Below are 20,228 nucleotides of genomic sequence, written 5' to 3'. Positions count from 1 at the left end.
GCCAAGCCTTAAAATGCTATATTCACCGCTTAGCGTGGTTATTATGGTCATAAACCGAGCTTCCCGACCAATCAGAATGGCCCCTTCTAGAATTCACCTCTGGAAATTATATTTACTTACTATACTAACATCTAATTATCAGAACACAGTTTCGACCTTACTCAGGCCTAAGCTAGAGCAGATATAGCATCATCCAGCAGTACGAAAATTTGGTTACCAGGCATCGACTGTTAAAAATGTGCACCGCACGTGTACGAAATTGGTACCGATACCAATTTTACCCATTTTAAAGGGGGTAGATCACGGTATTTCAAGTAATTCCATTTATTTTCGTTGATAAAGAGCTGTAAACTTCAAATTGGCAGTGCAAAAGTCATTTATTGGTAAAATCACGGCTACGTCACGAACAAGGATGATTTTTGAGCATTGTAAATGACTGTCTTGTCGATGCTTACGATCGTCGTCTACGATGTAGTATTAAAAAAAAATGCTTTAAGTGCGGCAACGGGAATTGGTGTCGATGTCGATGTTACCCATGCTCGGACTACCTCTTAAGATGGTCCAAAAAGCAAACAAATCGACAAGGGTACCAATTTTACCCGAGCCCTGCAAAAAAATCAAATAGTGCGTTTAAGAGCATTACAAAAGAGAAGACAATAAAAGATTATCAGAACTGTCTTTATTTAGAGGTGCACAAACTGACATTCGAAACGAGTGTCCACTGAAAACTGCGTTCTGAAAGTACTGCAATATTTAGGATCGTGTACCCCCAACCGGTTTTAACAGGCTTCAAATGCATCATTAATTGATGCAGTAGGACTGAGAAATACGTTTTTTTTTTTTCAAACAAACAAAAAGGAACAAATAAATAAACAAACAAATAACGGAAACAAGACAAACAGTAATGTAAAAAGACAACAACAAACGTACCTAACAGTATTAAACAGCCAAAAAGTGACCAAAAAAAAACCCAAACAAAAACAACAAAAACAAAAACGCGAACATCACAAAAGCCCGCAAAATTAAGTTGAAGTTCTTTTTACCAGGTGCCGTATATTTCAGCTGACATCCGTACTAAGATCTTGAGGTTTCATCGAGGTTACGGAATTATTTAAAACCGGTTGAGTGACACTGGTTGTGGCAGCGTGGATATTTTGATGTGAGAGTCTGGACGGGGCCCCTCCAAAACAGTTAACTTTCAAATAGAGCTAAACGTAAATATCGTGCGGTAATACTAAACTGAGCACTCCCATTTTCTACCTAAGTTGGCTTTGTAACTATTATTGACCCTGCAGCTGCAAATTATGGAAAGCCTTGTATCCTGTTAACATTCAAATAATGGTGGATTATCACTGTCTTGTAATTTTTTACGTGTGCTTACGTGCGTCAAATTTAGAGACAATGTATGAACGACTTGCCTACACGTTGACGCAAGTCGTTCATACATTGTCACTAAGTTTTTTCACGCACGTAAATGGACGTAAAAAGTTACGAGCCTGTGAAAATCCGCATTTAGCCTAGTGCTTCGGTAACGACAACAACACTTCAACAAAAAATTTCCACCTCATTCACTCTGAAGCCTGTAAACATTACTAAACTTTTCACTTACGGAGCTTACAATCCATCAGGCATGAACGCCCAGGAGGGGGGGGGGGGGGTTCTCCGGCTTGTAAATGACGGGGATGATCGAATGGAGGCAAAACCCAGGACCCAAAAAAATCCCTAAGTCTTCCGACATTACCCCAAATCCCTGAACCAAAATTAACTACCAGAAAAATCCCTTGTCAAATTACCCCTTGCAGCAAGGCGCCCAAATGTGTGACCACTTTTAATTTATTCACATTCTTTCGTGCAGATTTAATCCAATCAAAAGCCGTGGATAGCTTGCAGTTGACTTCTGATTGGATTAAATCTGCACGAAAGAATGTGAATAAATTAAAAGTGGTCACACATTTGGGCGCCTTGCTGTAATTACCTGGAGGCACAATAATATAACACAAAAAAAATGTTTGTTTATTCATCACACCATAACTATGCCAAGACCGCGCTAAGGCACTTTAGTTCGTTTTTGATACCCAAAAAATCCCCCATTTAAATCAAGTCACCCAAAAAAATACTTGCCAAATTTTCCAACCCAAAAAAAATACCGGAATCGAAAATTTCAAACCCAAAAAAATCCTTCGATCATTCCCGTCATTTACAAGCCGAAGTACCCTCCCCCTCCCCCACCCCCCTCCCTGGGCATGAGCGTCCTAAGATGTCTGGTTCCCACTGGACTTGATTGTATGCCAAACGACCACGTCCACTTTTGCAGTGGCAGAAAAAAATAGCGAGAACTTCAAATGATGTAGCACCGACTGAACTCAAACGTTCTGTGCTTTATGCATTTCGTCCTAGAGCGAAAGAACGATTAGGTCTATTCCAAAAGTCTCGCGACATCGGCCATAGACAGTTCATAGGACACATGAAGTCGAAGCTCTCTTAACGGACACTCTCGTAAGCGGACAGCTCTACTTACGGTCGCCTTGTCTGAAACCCCGTTTTAACTCCCATACAAACTCTGTATTTTTACATTCTCGTAAGCGGACATTTCCGTAAGCGGCCGCGCACACTTTCAGAGATTACGACTTAGACCTTTTCTTTGTTTTTAAGCTCCCGTAAGCGGACAGCCCAAAGAAAATCCTATTAACTACCTCTGTATCTTGCTTTTGTAAATCAACATCACATCGCCATTCGTCACAGTGATTTTACAGTAATTACAGTACCATATTTTAGTGTTTGTTTTGTCGTCATCCACGTCCGTCCGGTTGTTGTTAGCTGGGCAAGTTCCCGTATGCGGCCATCTTTCCCCTACACCTCTAGTGGCCGCTTACGAGAACCATTCTCGTAAGCGGCCAGCTCCAGTTACGAACACTTTTTTCGCGTCCCGAGGGTGTCCGCTTACGAGAGCTTCGACTGTACTTTATTTCTGACCAGTATGGACAAACAGACCTGACAAATGATAAGCGCCCTAGGGTTCAAATCAAGAAAAAACGTGGATAATCATTCCTTTACCAGTAATACGTAATGAATAATATATGAAAATCTTAAATTTATTTATTTTTCTCCGGACAACGAGTAGCCTGCGAATACAGCCGCTTTCATTGCCCCTGGTGATTTGGTGTTTTACAAGAGCGCCGAGAAGCGGCTGTATTTGCAGGCGAGGAAACGACGAGATAATGTCTAAAGGTCGGGACACACTAGGCGACAAGTCGCTGCAACATGTCGCGACGACAAGCTGCTGCAACATGTTGCCTCGTGCGACATTGTGTATTTCTGCGACAATCTTTGTCGCTGCGATAGAATTTTGTCGCGGCCATCAGAGGCACGAATTCAAACTGGTTTGAACTACATTAATAAATGTCTTAAAATTAAAGGGACTGTGACACGGATTTTATCCAAATTTAGACATGGGAAAAGACTATCAAATTTGGTGAAATTAAAAAAATACCTCTTAAAATGGTGACGAAACATTTCAATAATGCAGCAAATACAAAAAAAGGTATGGATTACCAAAAGTGACGAAGATTGAAATTGATTACCATATGGGTTTTTGAAATATTGTTGGGCTGACAGTTTCCAAAGTTGTAACTTTAAATTATAACGCCAGGGAGACACATTTGGTTGCAATGAAGCTATGGTTTTGTCATTTCTATCCAAAGAAGTCATTTTTTGGCAAACGTTAAGTTTCATAACGAGTATTTGGCAAAACTTTACAAAATTTACCCAATTCAGCCGTGGCACAGTCCTTTTTTATGTCTTTAAACAAAAAGTATTTATCTCAAATGAGTAACTTAAGGTTTTGAAATATTCAAATAGGCTATCCAGAGCCCTTTTACGTTTGAGTAGCACATAACACTTGGTCTTCTCATTTAAAAGTTATAAGATAATCTGGGTAACACTGATTATCATAAAACACAACGAATATACTTGGATTTCCAGGGTTGTCTACGACAGTGTCGTAAGCATCTGTGGCGTCACTTCCCTTGGGAGGTGGGGTGATCATTCCCTGGCGTCCAGTCGTGTATTCACCAGCAAGGACACGCGCAAGGTACATGTAGCGGTTTCCTGCTCCATCTGGTGGCGAATACCTGGCCTGTGTAGAATATGAAGCATCTCGGGCAAAATAAACGCCATTTCCATACACAGTGGCTAAAAAACAGATACAAATGACACCATTCACGACCTTGAATCACACAAATTCAGTTGTACTGCTTAAGTTAGCTTAATGCAGGATATAATTTAATTTGTTATTGATACAATACTTTGATTGTGAATAAATACTAATCAACAAATTAAAATGTGCCCGTCAATAACCACCACTTCAAAACTGTACAACGTTTACAACTCTCATAGATCACGCCCTTGCCGGGTCGATTCAATCCGTTTAGTAAGTATGTACAGTTTGATTCAATTTAAGAAACAATTTCTTTTTGAGTGTTTATCAAGAACCGAAAACTTTGACTATTTAGTTTTATAGCTCCATTTAAGTTAAGCGTGCCCTCTGATTGGTTAATTTAGCGTCTACTATTTTCCCAATCGGCGCACGCTGACGTATGCCTTTAACCTGAGCGCGCGCGCTGAGCAGATGCAACATGGCACAAGAAAGTGCCACTACTTCACGAGTTTTTACATGTTTCTCGATTTTTCTTGCGAATTTGAAAAGCTGAGAAAGAAAGAAAGAGTGTGAGATATAATGCAAGTTTAAAATAATTCAAATTTTTTTCTTTTATGTTTTCGTCGGTGTTTACGCGAGCACTACACACAATTGTTTAAATAAGCGCACGCACTTTTAATTCTAGGAAATTGTAATAAATCGCTTAAAAGTTGTGCTATAAAATAAATGGTTAACGCCAGAGAGTGCACTATTGAGTTACAGATGCACTTGGAAGAGTTGCTAAGCACGAACGAAGCTAGAGTCACCCTCGGTAGCAACCTCACGCGTGTATCTGTAACTCAGTAGTGCACGCTGTGACGTTTACCAATTGTTAAATAAAGGTGCCTCGGCCAAATGTACTTAGAAATTTAAGTAAATAAATCACTCACTCACTCTTTTACATTAGGATCTTACCATTTTTCCCACAATAGCTTCTGTTGAAACCAAATTTGTTGATACTTGGGCAGCTGCCCACTGCTGTACCATGGAAGAGTATCTTTTCGTTGCTCGCATTCTTTTGTTCCATCTGCTCTTTTCTTACCATATACACACGGTACTGGGAAGGGTTCTGCACTCTTTCAATCTTAGTGATGGTGACATTGGCGGTCTTGCGGACTTCATCTTCTATCTTTTTATACTCGTTTGCGTCATTGACGGGGTCCAACGGCACTAGATGAACCTCTTTCTCTTTGCCGGCACTGTCGTTTGGATGCATGCTTCATTCGATAGGAAGTGGAATACCTGGTAATTATAATTTACAAAATAATTACAGCAACTTCCATGTACAAGTTGCGAAAACTGTAGAACGTGGATGACTTCCGCAATATGTTAAGTCTGCGGTTTTCAAGTTTGTGGTAGCTGTCTGATGATAACTAAAGCAATTTGTCAGAAAATGTCGTTGAGAAATTTAAAAAAAAAAAAAAAATTCACGTGGTTTTGTTGTATATCGTCACTGTAAAGAGTTGTACCTGCCAATTGTCCTTTACATAGTGACGTTACGACAAAAATAAAAGAAAGAAAAAAAGTATAATTTATGTGAAAGCGAATCAATAATGTTTCTTTCCCAGAACTTGCTTCATGTATTCAAATAGCAGTAACGGAATAACCATTATATCGCATGAAATGGGAGAAGTTATCAATTAGTTGTTAGTTAAAATAACTTACCTTTCCCAATTTCTTTTCGGACGACACCTCTTTCATCTCCGTCATCAAGACAAGTTTCCTTCATATTCTTGAAATCAATCTCACATCTGACATCATCGATTAAGACTATAACAGAATTTCGGCCATTACCAAACGCCTTTTCTATCTGCAAGTTAGTCCTGTTGTCATAAGGTTCCAGACTACCATCATCATCATAAAAGAACCACTGGGTGTTTTTGGAGACGAGTTCCTCGACCCCTCGAGTGTGCTCTTCCTCTATCTGTTGGTTGAGGATTTCGTGAATTGTGGTGGCAACATCTAACACGTCTTCTGCATCACCCCTTATACTTATGCGGCCAACTGCCTCTTCGATGGTTACAACGGCATCGTGTTTTACTTCCAATTCCTTTATTTTTCGCTTTTGCTGTTTGGAAAGTTTGCTTATGGCTTCACGTTCAATCACTTTCAGTTTACATTGATCAGCCACATCCTTTTCAATTTCTTTGACGACTTTATCGATATTTTGCTTAGTCCCTGCAAAAATTTCCAAGTAGCTCTGTCCTTTCTCGCTCAATTTGGTCTTTGATGGTCTGGTATACGGAGTTGCTGGGCCACCTTTTCCAAATCCAAACAAGCCAGCAATCTTAGACATAAATCCTGGTCCGCTCTCTTCTGACGAGATGCATGCCTCCATTGCAGTTCGGAAGACCTGCAGCATATGTGGCTGAAAAATTACAATGCGAATAAATACAAGTGACGTTGGCTGTTCCTGAGCAAACTTAGAAATTGCGGCCAACATCCCTTCAGCAACTTCTTTTACACCTTTGTGGATGTTACCAGTCCCGACGGCTGGGAATGATATTGAGGTCAGCCCATGTAAATCAGCTTTTTGAAGACACTTAACAATGCAATCTTTTATGGATGGCATGCTCATTCCGTAATCGGGAACCATGTGGTAGATTTTTCTTGCTTGAAGTTTTCCTGCCCCAGTAACTGCAATAGAACCCGGCAACTGACGCCCCAGTGCTGAACATTCTGCTTGAATGGCTTGTCCTCCAGCAGTTAGAATTGCCTTTCCCGTACCACCGCCAAGTGCAACATCGATCTCTTCATTAGACAAAGTCGCAATGGCGTGGGTTGCCTCTTTGGTGATGTCACCAGTTTGAACTTGTACAGTGACATTTCCTATGGTGATTTCAGGCTTTAAGGGATCCAATTCTTCAACAGCCCTGTCAAAGGTATCGTCGTCAGAGATAGAATCACTTGGATCAGACCGTTTAGGAGCCATCCCGCGTGTTGTACGACGCTTTTTGTTTCCACTTTCCGCTCGTGGTGGTGGTGGTCCGGGTTGAGTTCCTTTCTTAATTTTTAGTTCGGTCTGGAAGGCTTGTACCGACGCCAAGTCTTTGTCATACACAACTAAATGGACCTCCTTTAAGGTGCTGCTTGGATTATTCTTACTAAATGCCAAAACTTCATCAAAGGAAGCCGCAGCCACTCGATCGCGTGGATAGCCAAGATTTCCAGTCCCAATCGCAGGAATGGCGATGCTCACAAGTTGTCGTTTCTGAGCTTCATCGAGGCACTTTCTTATGATGCCACGCAAAACCTGCAAACAAAAGATTTTAGATTTCAGAATTAACCTATATGCGGTGAGTTACCTCAGTTTTTTGGCTGCCATACAGGAGGTCGAGGGTCTGAGTCTTAGCCAGGATCTTAGAAATAACTGATAAAATCATGCTGGCTGTGCATTAAAACAACATTACCTCGGCTCAGATGATTGCATTCTGGTGAAGGGGCGTTAAGCTGTTGGCCTTGTCTCCGCCACTTTAATAGCGGAGCTCCTTAGCGGCCCGTAAGGGCCGCAGAGCGGAGCACCATACCCATAAAAAAAAAAAACACATGAAAAAAAATAGGAAACCATGCATCCGAGTTTTCATGGTCATCATGGCTAGCGGCATGACTCGCGGGCGCGTACGGCGGCGTACGTACGGTGTTGCGCACATCCGGGATCTTGAAAGGTCTTGACAACTCGCGCAGTACTGGCGCGAAATAATTTTGCAGTGTGAGGTCTATTGGCAAAGAAATTTTCAAAATTACTACGTATTTTTAAATCCTATTCAGCTAGTCTGAAAGTTAGAACTTGAGACAAACATATTTATTTTGGCTCCTTGTTATGCCGATGACTACAAACGAGAGCAGGGTAAACTTAACTTCGAGGAAACAGGGTTTAAGCGATTTGCGACGGGAAAAAGATCGCGAGAGATCCAGAAAACCCGGACAGAAAGCAGGCGAAAAAGTATAGCAAAGCGCCTGTCGAACCTGGTAGCAAAGTAGCGAAGAAAAGCGACTAAAATAGCAAGAGAGGTGCCGAGAAAACAGGCAAAGAAATAGCGGAGAACAAGGGAACGGAGATAATACGAGCAGACGAGTGTACCTACTGCGGCCAACTGGTGAAGGTGAGTACAAAACTGCAGTGTTTCCGTCATTTATACGCAAAGCTGTAAGCTTATATTTACGGCACATTTTACTTGCTTTCGCCACTAAGCATTTGCTTGTGACATGAACAATGTTGAAAAATACTATTCGTTAAAATTCAGTTTTACCAGGTTTTACTGATCAAATAGGAGGATTTGATTATGTAAACAAATAATTGTTGGGCCTTCGAGTAACGAATTCACAAAGAATATTACTTCAACACATCTCGAAGAAAATAAAGCTTACGATTTTTAAATGCTTGTGATATGAGTATTTTGTTTTACAGTGCTGGAAGAGCAGCTGAGATGAGAATGAAAGTGATGTCAGTTTGCACGAAGCACCTGGAATTTCGTTAACTCCGAGTGAAATAGATCGATTCAGTGTATGCAGTTTATTGATATTCATGATGGAGGTAAAATTACTGTTCATTTAGTCAGAGTAAATAAACTTCAGCTTTATTACTTAGCTCTTTCGTTCCCAAATATATTAAATAATCCACTTGTCATGTAGTTCTGTTCACTATTGAGCGTTCATGTGGATTACATAACAATGTCAACAATTTTGAGATTTTGAGGTCTGTTTTGCTGGTTTCATTCAGAATGTCAACAGTAAATGTTATATTTGTCATAAAAAAATCACAATCTTGTTGTGTAATTTGGAAAATGCACACAACAAAGGTTAATGACTACTGGAAAACTGGAATCTTTGTGAGTAAATTCATGCCATTTTAGACACTGTATGCAGCTGTGCATGCAAACTTATTATTAATTAAATGTGTATCTTTAAAAATCTTAGTATTACTGTTAAGAGAAAAGCTTTTAAGATGTGGCAATGTTTTTCCTATGCATGTACATGTATATATAGGGGTAGAGGGAAGGGGGAGTATTTAAAGGCCAAACCTTTTAATTAAGAGGGGGTGTAAGGGTTTGCAGTGATGCTTTGAGTTTATTAAAATATTTACAGTAGAACCCTGCTAACTCGAACTCTGAAGGGAAACGAAAATGAGTTCGAGTTAGCGGGGTTTTTCGAGTTAGCGGGGTTGATTGAATATTTTATTTGCCAAGTTAATAATTGATAGTTTACTGATTTTTAACCACTTCAGTATACAGTACTGTGCAAATTGAACTTATCTTGCCAGAAACTCTAAAGCGACCACACATTCTTTTGTTAATAGTGGAAAATGACTGTCAAATACATGATCTGTTCATTGCTATAATCAATGGGCAACCGTTGCGAGTTGCAAGTTCCGGAATTCGAGTTATCAGGGTAAAAAGTTTGACCCAAATTTTGTTAAAGGGAAACAAAATTTAGTTCGAGTTAGCGGGGTTTTCGAGTTATCCGAGTTCGAGTTAACCGAGTAAAAATGACTGAAAAGTGGGGTCAAATCCAAGGGAAATGGAAGTGAGTTCGAGTTAGCAAGGTTGTTCGAGTTATCCGAGTTTGAGTTACCAGGGTTTTTTTCTGTAGTTGACTTCGCAGTTATCAGTAAAAAAAAATAGTCTGTGCTGATACATCTCTGTTAAATATATAAGGTATCCTTTCGCATCCAGTAGTTTTGCTTCACTTTATACAAGCTTGCGTTAAGTGTTTTGTTTTATAAATTATTGATATTCATGCCAATTAATCAATTTTAATTTAATCTGTGGCATTTGACTTTTTTCAGGGTTAACATGAGTTTCAGAGACACAAAAACAGAATGTGGACAAGGACATCAAAAGAAAACAGGAATGATTAAGATTATCCAGCTTGATGTTTGGGTGTCTTCATGATGTCATTTTCAAGAGACTAGTAAATTACATGTAAATTGAAATCAAGAAAAGCTGCAAATGAGCAAAGTTTATATTTTAAATGTTAATGTATTTACAGTGTACTTCAGAAAACAACTTCTTGATTGACCTGTCTCTTTCACATCTTTTTAGATGTAACAAGGGCATTATGAAGTGATCTTTTTAAGAATATGCAGCCAAAACAGTAACAGCAGAAATGAATGGGAGTTTAAAATTTCTATTTTCAATGTTTTGGCTGGTAAGAAACCACATGTGACCAAGCTAAAATCTCTTTGGCCGGTTAACATGACCTGTAAGTGTCCAAATATTTTGAGCCCTCGACTACACAGGACTTACATGTAGTTGTCTAACTACTGTATATCATAAGATCTTTGGTTGACTTTGGGGGAGGTAGTGGAGTTAAAAAGCAATGTAATAATTTGAATTTGGATTGGTAATGCTAAAACTGGTGGTACTGTAATTCTAAAGTATAGACGTTAAAATCGTGATTGCAAGCAATATGCAATACCAATTTCATTCTTATGTGTTGTATGCTGTGTACAATTTATAAGAACAGCTATAATGTTAAAATTAGTGAAATATTCTAAAGCCAGATAAAATTTGCAGTATCCATTAGGTACCATGAAGCAACCAAATTGTGACTCATTTGCTTACTTTGTGAACTCCATGACGAATGGGTAACATGACTCCACAAAAATGTGTACAATAAAGCATACAAATTTTTAAAAGAGCAGTTAAAGTATTGATGCTATATTTTTTTCTTGCATAGTTTTATACACAAGCAAACATGATTCTATTTTTTCTGCGTAATCAAAGAACAAAACTGAGTTTGAGACTCACAAACAATATTCTATCTTCCCAGAATTTTTGTTTTTTTATTTCTGTAAGTGAAGTGAAACCCCTTAAGAGGAAGGGGACTCAAAAAGACATGTAAAAGTAAAAAAGGTGCTATCATCCTTTTTTTGGGGGCGGGGGGGGGGGGTGGGATGGGGTTACAGAATGTCCCTTCTTTGCTTCCAGTTAGTTTCACTCGGGTTTGCTTGTAGTTAGGTTCACCCCTGTTTGCTCGCAGTTAGCTTTATTCATCCGGTGTGCTTGGGATTAGCTTTTACTCTAGTTTGCTTGTGGTTAGCTTTCACTCCGGTTTGCTTGGCATTAGCTTATGGCAATATGCTGTAAACCCTTTGCTACATGTATGACCTCTGCCATTTCCATTCAAAATTAAAATATAGGCAAATAGTGAAAATAAAAACGAATGAATGAAAAAAAGAAAATTAACCATATTCTTAATATAGATGTATATTATTTCCTTTATACTCTAAATGTTAAGTGATTTGCTAATTTACCACGTGATATGCCTATCTACCCCAACATGCAGCCCTACTATCCCCTCCTTATCTACACGAAGGTTACATAATTACCCGTTTTGCAGCATAATTTCCCATCCAGACTTCTGGATCATAATGCTGTCGGTGGAATTAAAACGTTTTGATTGATTTTGTTTGTTCTCGGCTTATTTGGTGTTGCTGTATACGGTACTCCCATATAAGGGCTATACGGGTATGTGCTGCTCAACAGGGTGTGCCTTTTGCCTCTCTGACTCTGAAACAGGGTATACAAATCACCCTTTTGACTGTGGAACACTATCAAGTTTAGCTATGAAACTCCGCTCCTCTCATTGGTTTTTCTCCAAGCCACAGACAAAGTCAAGTGAGCGCTTTGTGATGTATGCTAGTGTTTTTATATCTATCTTCATATATTTTTCATTGTGGATATTGTCTGGAACAGGGTCGCAAATTGAGCCGTTTTTCTCTGGAACAGGTCCAGAGTCTCAGCGACTCAGTGGCACACCCCTTTAGTAAATTTTAGGGAGTACCTCTCCCCCCCCCCCCCCCGGGACACGGTAAAAAAAAGTAAGTAACAATATTAATATTTATAAAAAAAAAAATAAAACGAATATTATATTCTTAGCCTTAAAATTGTACAATGGCTTGAATTCAGGTTTCAATAAAGTGCAAAATAATTAACTGGGGTGCTCCGCTTTTAGTCTTGCCTAAATCTATATATTATATTTATTCGAAAGGATGGGACGTTAAATGAACGGTACGATTGTATGATATGATTACGGCATGGAGTTGCTGGTGTCGTGATAAGATCTACTCACTTTAGGTTGGGTGCGCAAGGCAGGGTCATATAGGGACAAATAACGACACATTTCTATCATCTGTTTGTACAATTTATGTTAAGCGCGATTCACGGTGAGAAAGAAAAGCATGCTAAACCTGGCCAGCCAAAAGCTTGAAGCTAAGTCACTTAGTTAGTAACACAATTAGTGAACACTGATGCTATTATTATGATTATAATTTCATAGGGAACTTGGAAATGGAATCAAAAGCAGTAAGCCATATCTTCAATACTGGCAGCGTCGTGCAGCCGTTTGCATTTTTGCCAATGTTAAAAAAAATAAAAAAAAGATCTAGACTGGACAGGCAATTTGGAATGTTTGCTTGAACTAATAATGCGTCACACATGGCATCGCCTTGAGTGATGGCGTTATAAGTACTGCAAGTAGGCAAGAAAATAACTAAAAAAATCACTTTAGGGATAGGGTTTGTGCTCTCAACAGCACGTTAACAAGTTACGTCTAATTTCACTCACGCATCGGTCTCCTGTTAACTTGATTACAAATGCATCTGATAAAATATTATTTTATACCTGTTCTCCGCTCTGTTGGTTCCATCCAGCACATGAAGTGTGGAAGACATGCTTACACCCCAAATTTCCTCCTTTTGTAACCACAATATCTCCAGTGTTTACCTTTCCAATCGCCTTACATTCTTGCTGTAGCGTGGGACCAGCAGCAGCACTTAACGCTTTAGCACTCGCGTTTTTGGTAAGATCAAGGTCCGATGACGTCGAATTGACGATCGCATCAACCTGAGAAATACCAACAAATACTTTTTTAAAGTATATAATGATACAAAACTTAACGATTCTCTGCATTTCATTGCATTTTGAAAAACAATTAAAATATGGTTTTCTGTTGTACTTTATGAAATAATGTCCTTTCCGACGGGAAGAATGTGGATAAATGCACTAACACTGAGCAGTGTTGTTTACGGTCTGTAAAAAGTTCTAAAATGCCAGATGCTGCTTTATGCATTCTGTTGTTCCCTCCAGTGCTTTTTATTACCTTGGTTGTTATAACTGAGCAAACACGTAAAACGTCTGTGTGTTGACAAGAACACAAGTGATGATAATTTTTAAAACATGACAAGCAATGATCATGGAATCAAACCATTGGATTGTAGTGAATAGTGCAAAGTACTACAATTTCGTGATAATATACAAAGAAATATATTAATATGCTGATAAACATGGTGTAACTTGCCTTCTCTTGAGACATATCACCAGTAACGAGAATCAACTTTAAGCCTTCCGGTGTCTTGATAACATTTGGAATATCGGCAGAAGCTGGTACCAAGGGTGGACTGGGCATTGGCGTGTTTCTTCCTTTGACTTTCCTCGCTTTGATCTTCCCCTTTCTATCTGAAGCGGTCTCATAGTTGATATCTTGAAAAAATCTGGAATCCATCTCCTTTACAAAGGCTTTTGCAACATCATCGTCAATGCTGGTGAATTGAATCTCGGATAAACGACAACCTGGGTTTTCTTGGGAAAACGTTAGTGCCGAGTCAATCATAATTTGGGCGCACAATTCGCGCGGACATCCGTAGTTGCCTGTACCGATGGCTGGAATTGCGATTGATTTAAAGCTTTTTGCAGCCTCCAAGGCATTTGTTACTGCATAACGTAAAAGCTTTTCCTCTCTTGGAGATTTGCCCATTGCCTTTTCCCGCGCTGCTTCTTTTCTCCACTGTGGTCCCACAGCATGAACTATTTTTTTGAACGGTAAATTTCCTGCAGACGTAACAACAACTTGCCCTTCTAAAACAGGCCCTCGGTCGATGATATATCTTTCACATTCATCCTTCATGTGGTCTCCCGCTGCCTCGGCAATGGCTTTAGAGACGCCACCCACATGATGGAGATTGGCATTTGCTGCGTTCACAATGACATCCACATCACGATCGCAGATGTTGTCCTTATAGACTAGAATGTTTTTTCTTTCCGGAGTAAGAAAGTTACACAGATTCTCTTTCTTCTTTTCATTGGCTTCTTCTTCCTCTTCTCCTTGTTTCTTTGACGAATCATCTTTTGGTGGGACGAAATGTTCGATTACACAATTATTCTCACTCTCCAGCAGACTCATCAATTTCTTGCCCTTGCTTCGATCCAGTACTTTGCGCATTCCTGGTTTGTTAAGAAAAACCTTTTGGCGTGCAACTTTGGAAGCCAGATCTTCAATCAAATTCGTACCTTTGTCAACTCCGTCAGTCGTCCCAGAGATGACCAAATCCTCATCACCTTCACCATCGATTCCTTTGATACGTGTAAAGTGCTCTTTTAGTCCGTCTTCTATTTGTCGAAGTTCCTGTTCTCGGTATTTTGCAAGGAACCGCCTGCAACCTCTTTGAAGACCCACCACGTTACTGACGATGGTATTTTCTTTCAAGAAGCGCTTGACAGCTCCCAGGGCGAACGAAACGTCTTCCTTTGTTCCCACTAGCCATATTTTCTTGTTGCTTCTGTCAAATGAAATACTTAAAATGCGCTTTTCAGTCAGTTCGTATTTTAACTGGTGCCACTTTTCACTTCTGACCAGCTGAACTTGATCCTCATCTAAGTCAAGGCAATCTTCAACAACCAACCTCTTTACCAGCTCAGAAGCTTTTTCGGCGACTTCAGTCTTCATCCCCATGACGACTACATTTTCCTTGTTCTCTGCATCAAAAGCCAAGGCAGCTTGTAAATTGTTGGCAGTGAACTGGTCCTTCATGAATGTTTGACATGCTTTACTCCTAAGAATTTCGACGGCATTCTGCGACATTTCAAGGCTTAACTCTCTTATGTTGGCAACTGCTTCCCATATTGCTGCAGACACCTTGTGAACAGTGTCTCGAGGTGCACGAATTTCAACCTTTCCCTTTTCCAAGAGTAGGGTTACCTGTGTTTCTTCGTGTTGGGTTTCCAGTTCCTTCTCAAAGTCTAGATCTCTCAAGAACTGTAGCCGAATTGGAGAAATATCAATAACATTGGTGGTTTTAGATGCCTCACGTTTAATCTTTTTCTCGATGCTTGTGTCCAGTTCCTGTAAGTCTTCCACGAGGCCCTCCACATCTTTTCTCTTTCCTGTTAAGGCAATTGCATGTTGCTGAGGTGAACAGTGAAATTTCACTTTCTCCTTCACGGAACTACCATTTTTGTGGAAGTACTCCACCACAGCTCGCCAAGCTTCCGGCAGGACATGTGTAGTTGTGGTAAGAAATGCATCTATGAAAGAAGTGATGTCTTCACATGCAGTGTCAAATCTATTCCTATCTGATGATGCTTTATCGATGGGTGAAACAATGATGATGCCACCGCCTTCTTCCCATATAATCTGTACGTCGTGTTCACTCTGGATCTGCGTGTAGTCAGCCTTGTAGCGTTCAAAAATAAAACGCATTACCTGTGCGTCTATGGAGATAACTTTCTTCATTTCAAATTCGTGTTCATCCGGTTGATAAACAGGCTTTCCAAGGAAAGGGTTGTGGGGTTTAACTTGCAACTGTGCACCGTTTAGAGAGTGGCTCTTCGACAGAACTTTGGTCATAACTGTCAAAGAATAATTAACCAGCTGGTTAATTCACAGGCAGCCCAAGCTAACGATAAGAGCCACAGTACTCTAAGACTCAATTTAAAAGGATTTGTATTGTATGGGAATGAAACAGTTTTCTTTTACGATATTGAAATTCGAACGTTTTATGAATAAAATTGACTTACATTGTTTCTGTTTCGTGTTCTTTCTTGTTTGCCAGCTCCTCGAGCCAATTTGAAGCGATTTGGACGAGTTATTGCTTTGCGAAATTTTGAAAACGTGTACTTTATCTCACAGCGTATTTTGGAGTAAGTAACAATAAATCCATGCCCCCCACCGCTGAGGTCGATTTTGTCGACCTGACGCCATTTTGTGTGTGGTTTGATGGGCCGCGCATAACAAGAAAAGCAAAACTCGCACTTTGAAAGAATTTTCTACGCTTCACTAGGGCACTCGGAACCAAATGGACAACGATAGGAAAGAGAAATAACCGGAGATTACGGTGCTGGAAATTCTGCAGCGATTTGACCAATTTCACGGAAGATATTTCGCTTCGAGTCAGATGCTGTCGCTGTTTCCAGCCTTGTGAATATTTAATAAAGTACACGTGTTCAAAATTTCGCAAAGCAATAACTCGTCCAAATCGCTTCAAATTGGCTCAAGGAGCTGGCAAACAGGAAGGACACGAAACAATAACAATGTAAGTCAATTTTATTCATAAAACGTTCGAATTTCAATATCGTAAAAGAAAACTGTTTCATTCCCATACAAATCCTTATAAATTGAGTCTTAGAGTACCGTGGCTCTTATCGTTAGCTTGGGCTGCCTGTGGTTAATTGTTACAATAATTTCAACGAATGATTAAATTTACATTAGATTTGAATTTACCGTTTTCACTTTAATGAAGGAATCTTTTAGACAAAAAATAACGCCTCTTAACTGTCATTTCAAAAAACAACTAATACGACACCATGCATACGAGGGGCGCCATTTCTACTCAGTTCAAACGCAATTTCATCAAAAGGAGACTTTGCTGCGTAGCACTCAAAGTGATTAGTGAGACGAATGTACTATCAGTCGTACGAATCGTAAGAGTCGTACAAGTTTGTAAACCAATAGTTTACGAGTCGTACTGTTGGTGCAGTGCATATGATTAGTGAGACTGAGTGTGTATCAGTCATACGAATCGTACGGGTCGTGAAACAACACACTAAGTCTCACTAATCATATGCAATTCACCAACTGTACGACTCGTAAACTATTGTTTTACGACCCGTTCGACTGATATGACACACTTAGTCTCACTAATCATATGCTGGATGTTCTTTATAGTCTTCGTCTATTTGGAGGCAATTGTACCTTGTGGGTCCTTGAAGTGAACCAATGCCCATCCTTCCTTTATATTAAGTTCTACATTAGTTGCACCACCGCCGTTCCTGGGGTTGTCAAAGTAGTAGAGAACTGCGTCCTTAGTAGTGTTTTCCTGGTTTAGACCTGTTACTTGCACACAACTGCAAACGGGGACTTGCTCTAGTGATAGCTTTTTACCTTCCAGTTGCCTCTTCGCAACCTTCTGTGTAATGGTTTGATAATCTGACAAAAAAAAATTAATTTTCAAGTCCCCAGGTTACTAACAGCAATTGATGTAGTATAAATAAAGGAAAGCCTCGAGCCAAGAAGCTCATACTTGCCGAAGCTTATCCCGGATTCTGTAGCATTTAGCGATTACGAATACTTCGATTTCCCCCTGAATGGGATGCTTGTCCATTGCAGGGTACTCCCTCCCTCCAGCATTATGTTTCCAGTGCCCATTTATACACCTGGGCGGAGAGAGGCACTATGAGAGTAAAGTATTTTGCCAAAGAGCACAACACAATGACCCCAGCCAGGCCTTAAACCCGAACCGCTGGATCCGGAGTCCGGCGCACTAACTATTAGGCCACTGCGCCTCCCATAATTGATGTAGTAAATAATGAATTCAAAAAGTTATTTGGTAAATGTTATTTTTGTAAAACGTTTCTTAAACCGATTTGTTTTATTTGTTCTACGGAGGTCTCAGCACGAATACTTTTCCAGTTTTGATGAAGTCGGGCAGAGTCCCCTAAAAATGTAAATAAAAAATGAACAGATCGGTATGAAAAACCACCTTCAAAAACTGTCTGATACCAATAGCAATACTGATTCTAGCCAAGCAACTTGACAGTCTCAGTAGAATCACGTAATGGGAACTGCAATGTTACATTGAAAAGACAATAAGCAAGACATAAATTAACGTAGTGGCAACAGAAGCTACGAGAAAAGAATACTTAGAGACCTTGTAAGTAGTCGAGCGTGAACCTCGACTTTATGTTCTAAAACTTAATTTAATTCTTAAAGCAACAAAATAACGAACAGGCCGGATTCCTCGCCACACTTGTCATTATCGCATGTAAATTTTTTTTAATGATAACCATTTATTGCTTTTTGGTGGCAAATAAATTGACCATTTACTTCGAAAGGGGAAATTATACAAACTTACCATATGTTTCATTAAAGGTCACCAGTGCACATCCTTCCTGTCCAAATTCAATGGATAACACTTCTACTCCGCTGACGACCTCCATGTAATACTGAAGCCCATCCGAAGTAGTCTTATCGCTCAGACCTTTTACAACTAGTCTTGTAGTGTCAATAGGTGGCTTCTTTACTGGTTGTTTAATAGTAACTTTAAGTTGTGCGTCATCAAGGGTGAGTCTTCCTTTGTTAACAACTCCACGTACACCTGAAAATTAAAGTAATTTCGTTTTTGGAACTCTATGGATGAGAGTTGTAACCATACTCTGTAGGACTTTTGTTTGTTTTCTAGTAAAATATCAATTGTTAAATGTAAAAAAAGCAAACATGTCAATGTTGTTTATAGTGGTCATTCACTTAGCTTCGAGATATCTAGTTTACAGGCATGCCACTAAAACAGATGAAACAAATATTTTAAATAAACACAACATGGTTAAAAATCCCAACTGGCAGGAGGCAGACCAGTCGGCTATATACAAAGCGTGACCGAGGAGTTGAATTCGGGACTACTGAGAAACAAATCCAGCTAGTGGCAAGGGCAGGTGATCTGGGGACCTCGAGATTACAACACCAGCGCCCTAAACCACTAGGCCACGCTTTCCTCCTAATTGGCTGGCCCTCAAAACATACGGAGAGTTGGATCAATGGTGACGACGTCTTTGGACATAATCAGCTTCCCAGCTGCATATAATTGCATGGGTATCAACGAGTTTGAGTTTTATAAGGAAAACCTAAAAACATGTTTGACTATAACCGTCAAAAGAGCGACATCACCAGGGACAAAATCGATATTCTAAGTCAATATACCAAGACTGGGTGTAACGAGGGATCCAGGACGGTGAGCAAACATGATATAACTTTCGTATGGCCTTCATGGGCTTACTTACTTTCGGCTTTAACAAAAGTCACGACAGCAATCCCAAGGTCAGGCAAAAAATTAACATGCTCTACTTCTCCTCCCCCGGTGCGTTTCGTGTTCTCAAAGAACATCGTAATGGAATCTTTGGTTGTTGAAGGGGCAAGTCCAGTTACTTCGATGGTTCTTGGTTCCTGTGCTTCTTCCTTGTCTGGCAAGCCGCACGTGATGTTAAAAGCTGCGACACTCAGGGTAACTCCATCAAGGATGTGATTCTTAACAACTGGAATTATAATCAAAGAATGTTCCACCATAAATTAATGAAACGTGTATAATTTTTGTCTACTTCTTAAACATAATAAACTTCCGAGATCCAGATCTTTAAAGGTCTGGCTGTTGAAGCCAGGCATGGTGATATTTAAAAATAAAAAAAAATGTTGTCACCAACTCAAGAATTTATAAAACATAACTGAACTGGAACGTTAATTTCGTCAGCATTATCTTAGTGAGAATTCAAATATGGTTTTATCTGGCCTTTAAAATGTTAACATTAATTTTCGGCAACCTTTCTGTTGCCTTCCTCAAAATAAAATGACTAATAGAATAGTTATAAAACTTGCGACGGTCCTTAAGAGATATAATCAGTTGTATGTACGCTTTAGGGAAAGGCTGGCGTTCATTAACAGCTTCGGTGTTCACAATGGAATGCAGAGATTCCAAAAAAAATCAGCGTTTGTTTCGGCTTCCCACGTCACGTTGCAGTATTTCCACATAGTTTGAATGAATGTCATGTCCAGTGGTCTCCGCGTGCTGTTTTATTGCAGACTCGTTATTACATCGGGTGCCAGGTTTGTGCTCTGCCCCTCGAGAGTTCCAGAATCATTTGCTTTCACCAACGTACACAAAAGGACGCCACTCCTTAGGGTTTTCTGAACACATTACCGAGTGTTTCGACCGGTCGGAAAGGGGTTTTAACATTTTCTCGACCCAGGATGAGGCAAACTCTTTTGAAAA

The 20,228-nt window shown here is 39.8% G+C and overlaps 1 protein-coding gene, 1 long non-coding RNA gene and 1 pseudogene across 3 annotated transcripts in view; 1 reads left to right on the top strand and 2 right to left on the bottom strand.

Moving 5' to 3' along the window:
• Positions 1 to 20,228, bottom strand: part of LOC144655453 (protein mono-ADP-ribosyltransferase PARP14-like) — a 55,811-nt gene that overhangs the window by 31,784 nt on the left and 3,799 nt on the right. The window lies entirely within an intron of this gene.
• On the bottom strand, positions 2,282 to 19,492 carry LOC144655455 (protein mono-ADP-ribosyltransferase PARP14-like; annotated as a pseudogene). Its single transcript, XR_013571111.1, has 8 exons — positions 19,246 to 19,492; positions 18,324 to 18,566; positions 17,165 to 17,398; positions 13,496 to 15,822; positions 12,820 to 13,041; positions 5,861 to 7,448; positions 5,111 to 5,437; positions 2,282 to 4,191 (listed from the first exon to the last, which is right to left on the bottom strand). The product of XR_013571111.1 is annotated as a protein mono-ADP-ribosyltransferase PARP14-like (transcript).
• Positions 7,675 to 10,617, top strand: LOC144655490 (uncharacterized). Its single transcript, XR_013571125.1, has 3 exons — positions 7,675 to 8,298; positions 8,604 to 8,729; positions 9,981 to 10,617. It is a non-coding gene; the product is annotated as an uncharacterized LOC144655490 (long non-coding RNA).

This window comes from Oculina patagonica, chromosome 5 (genome assembly GCF_052425735.1).
Source record: "Oculina patagonica isolate OP01 chromosome 5, crgOcupat, whole genome shotgun sequence".
Lineage (NCBI taxonomy): Eukaryota > Metazoa > Cnidaria > Anthozoa > Scleractinia > Oculinidae > Oculina > Oculina patagonica.
Note: the sequence above shows the minus strand (reverse complement) of the source record. Positions and strands in the feature narration are given on the sequence as shown.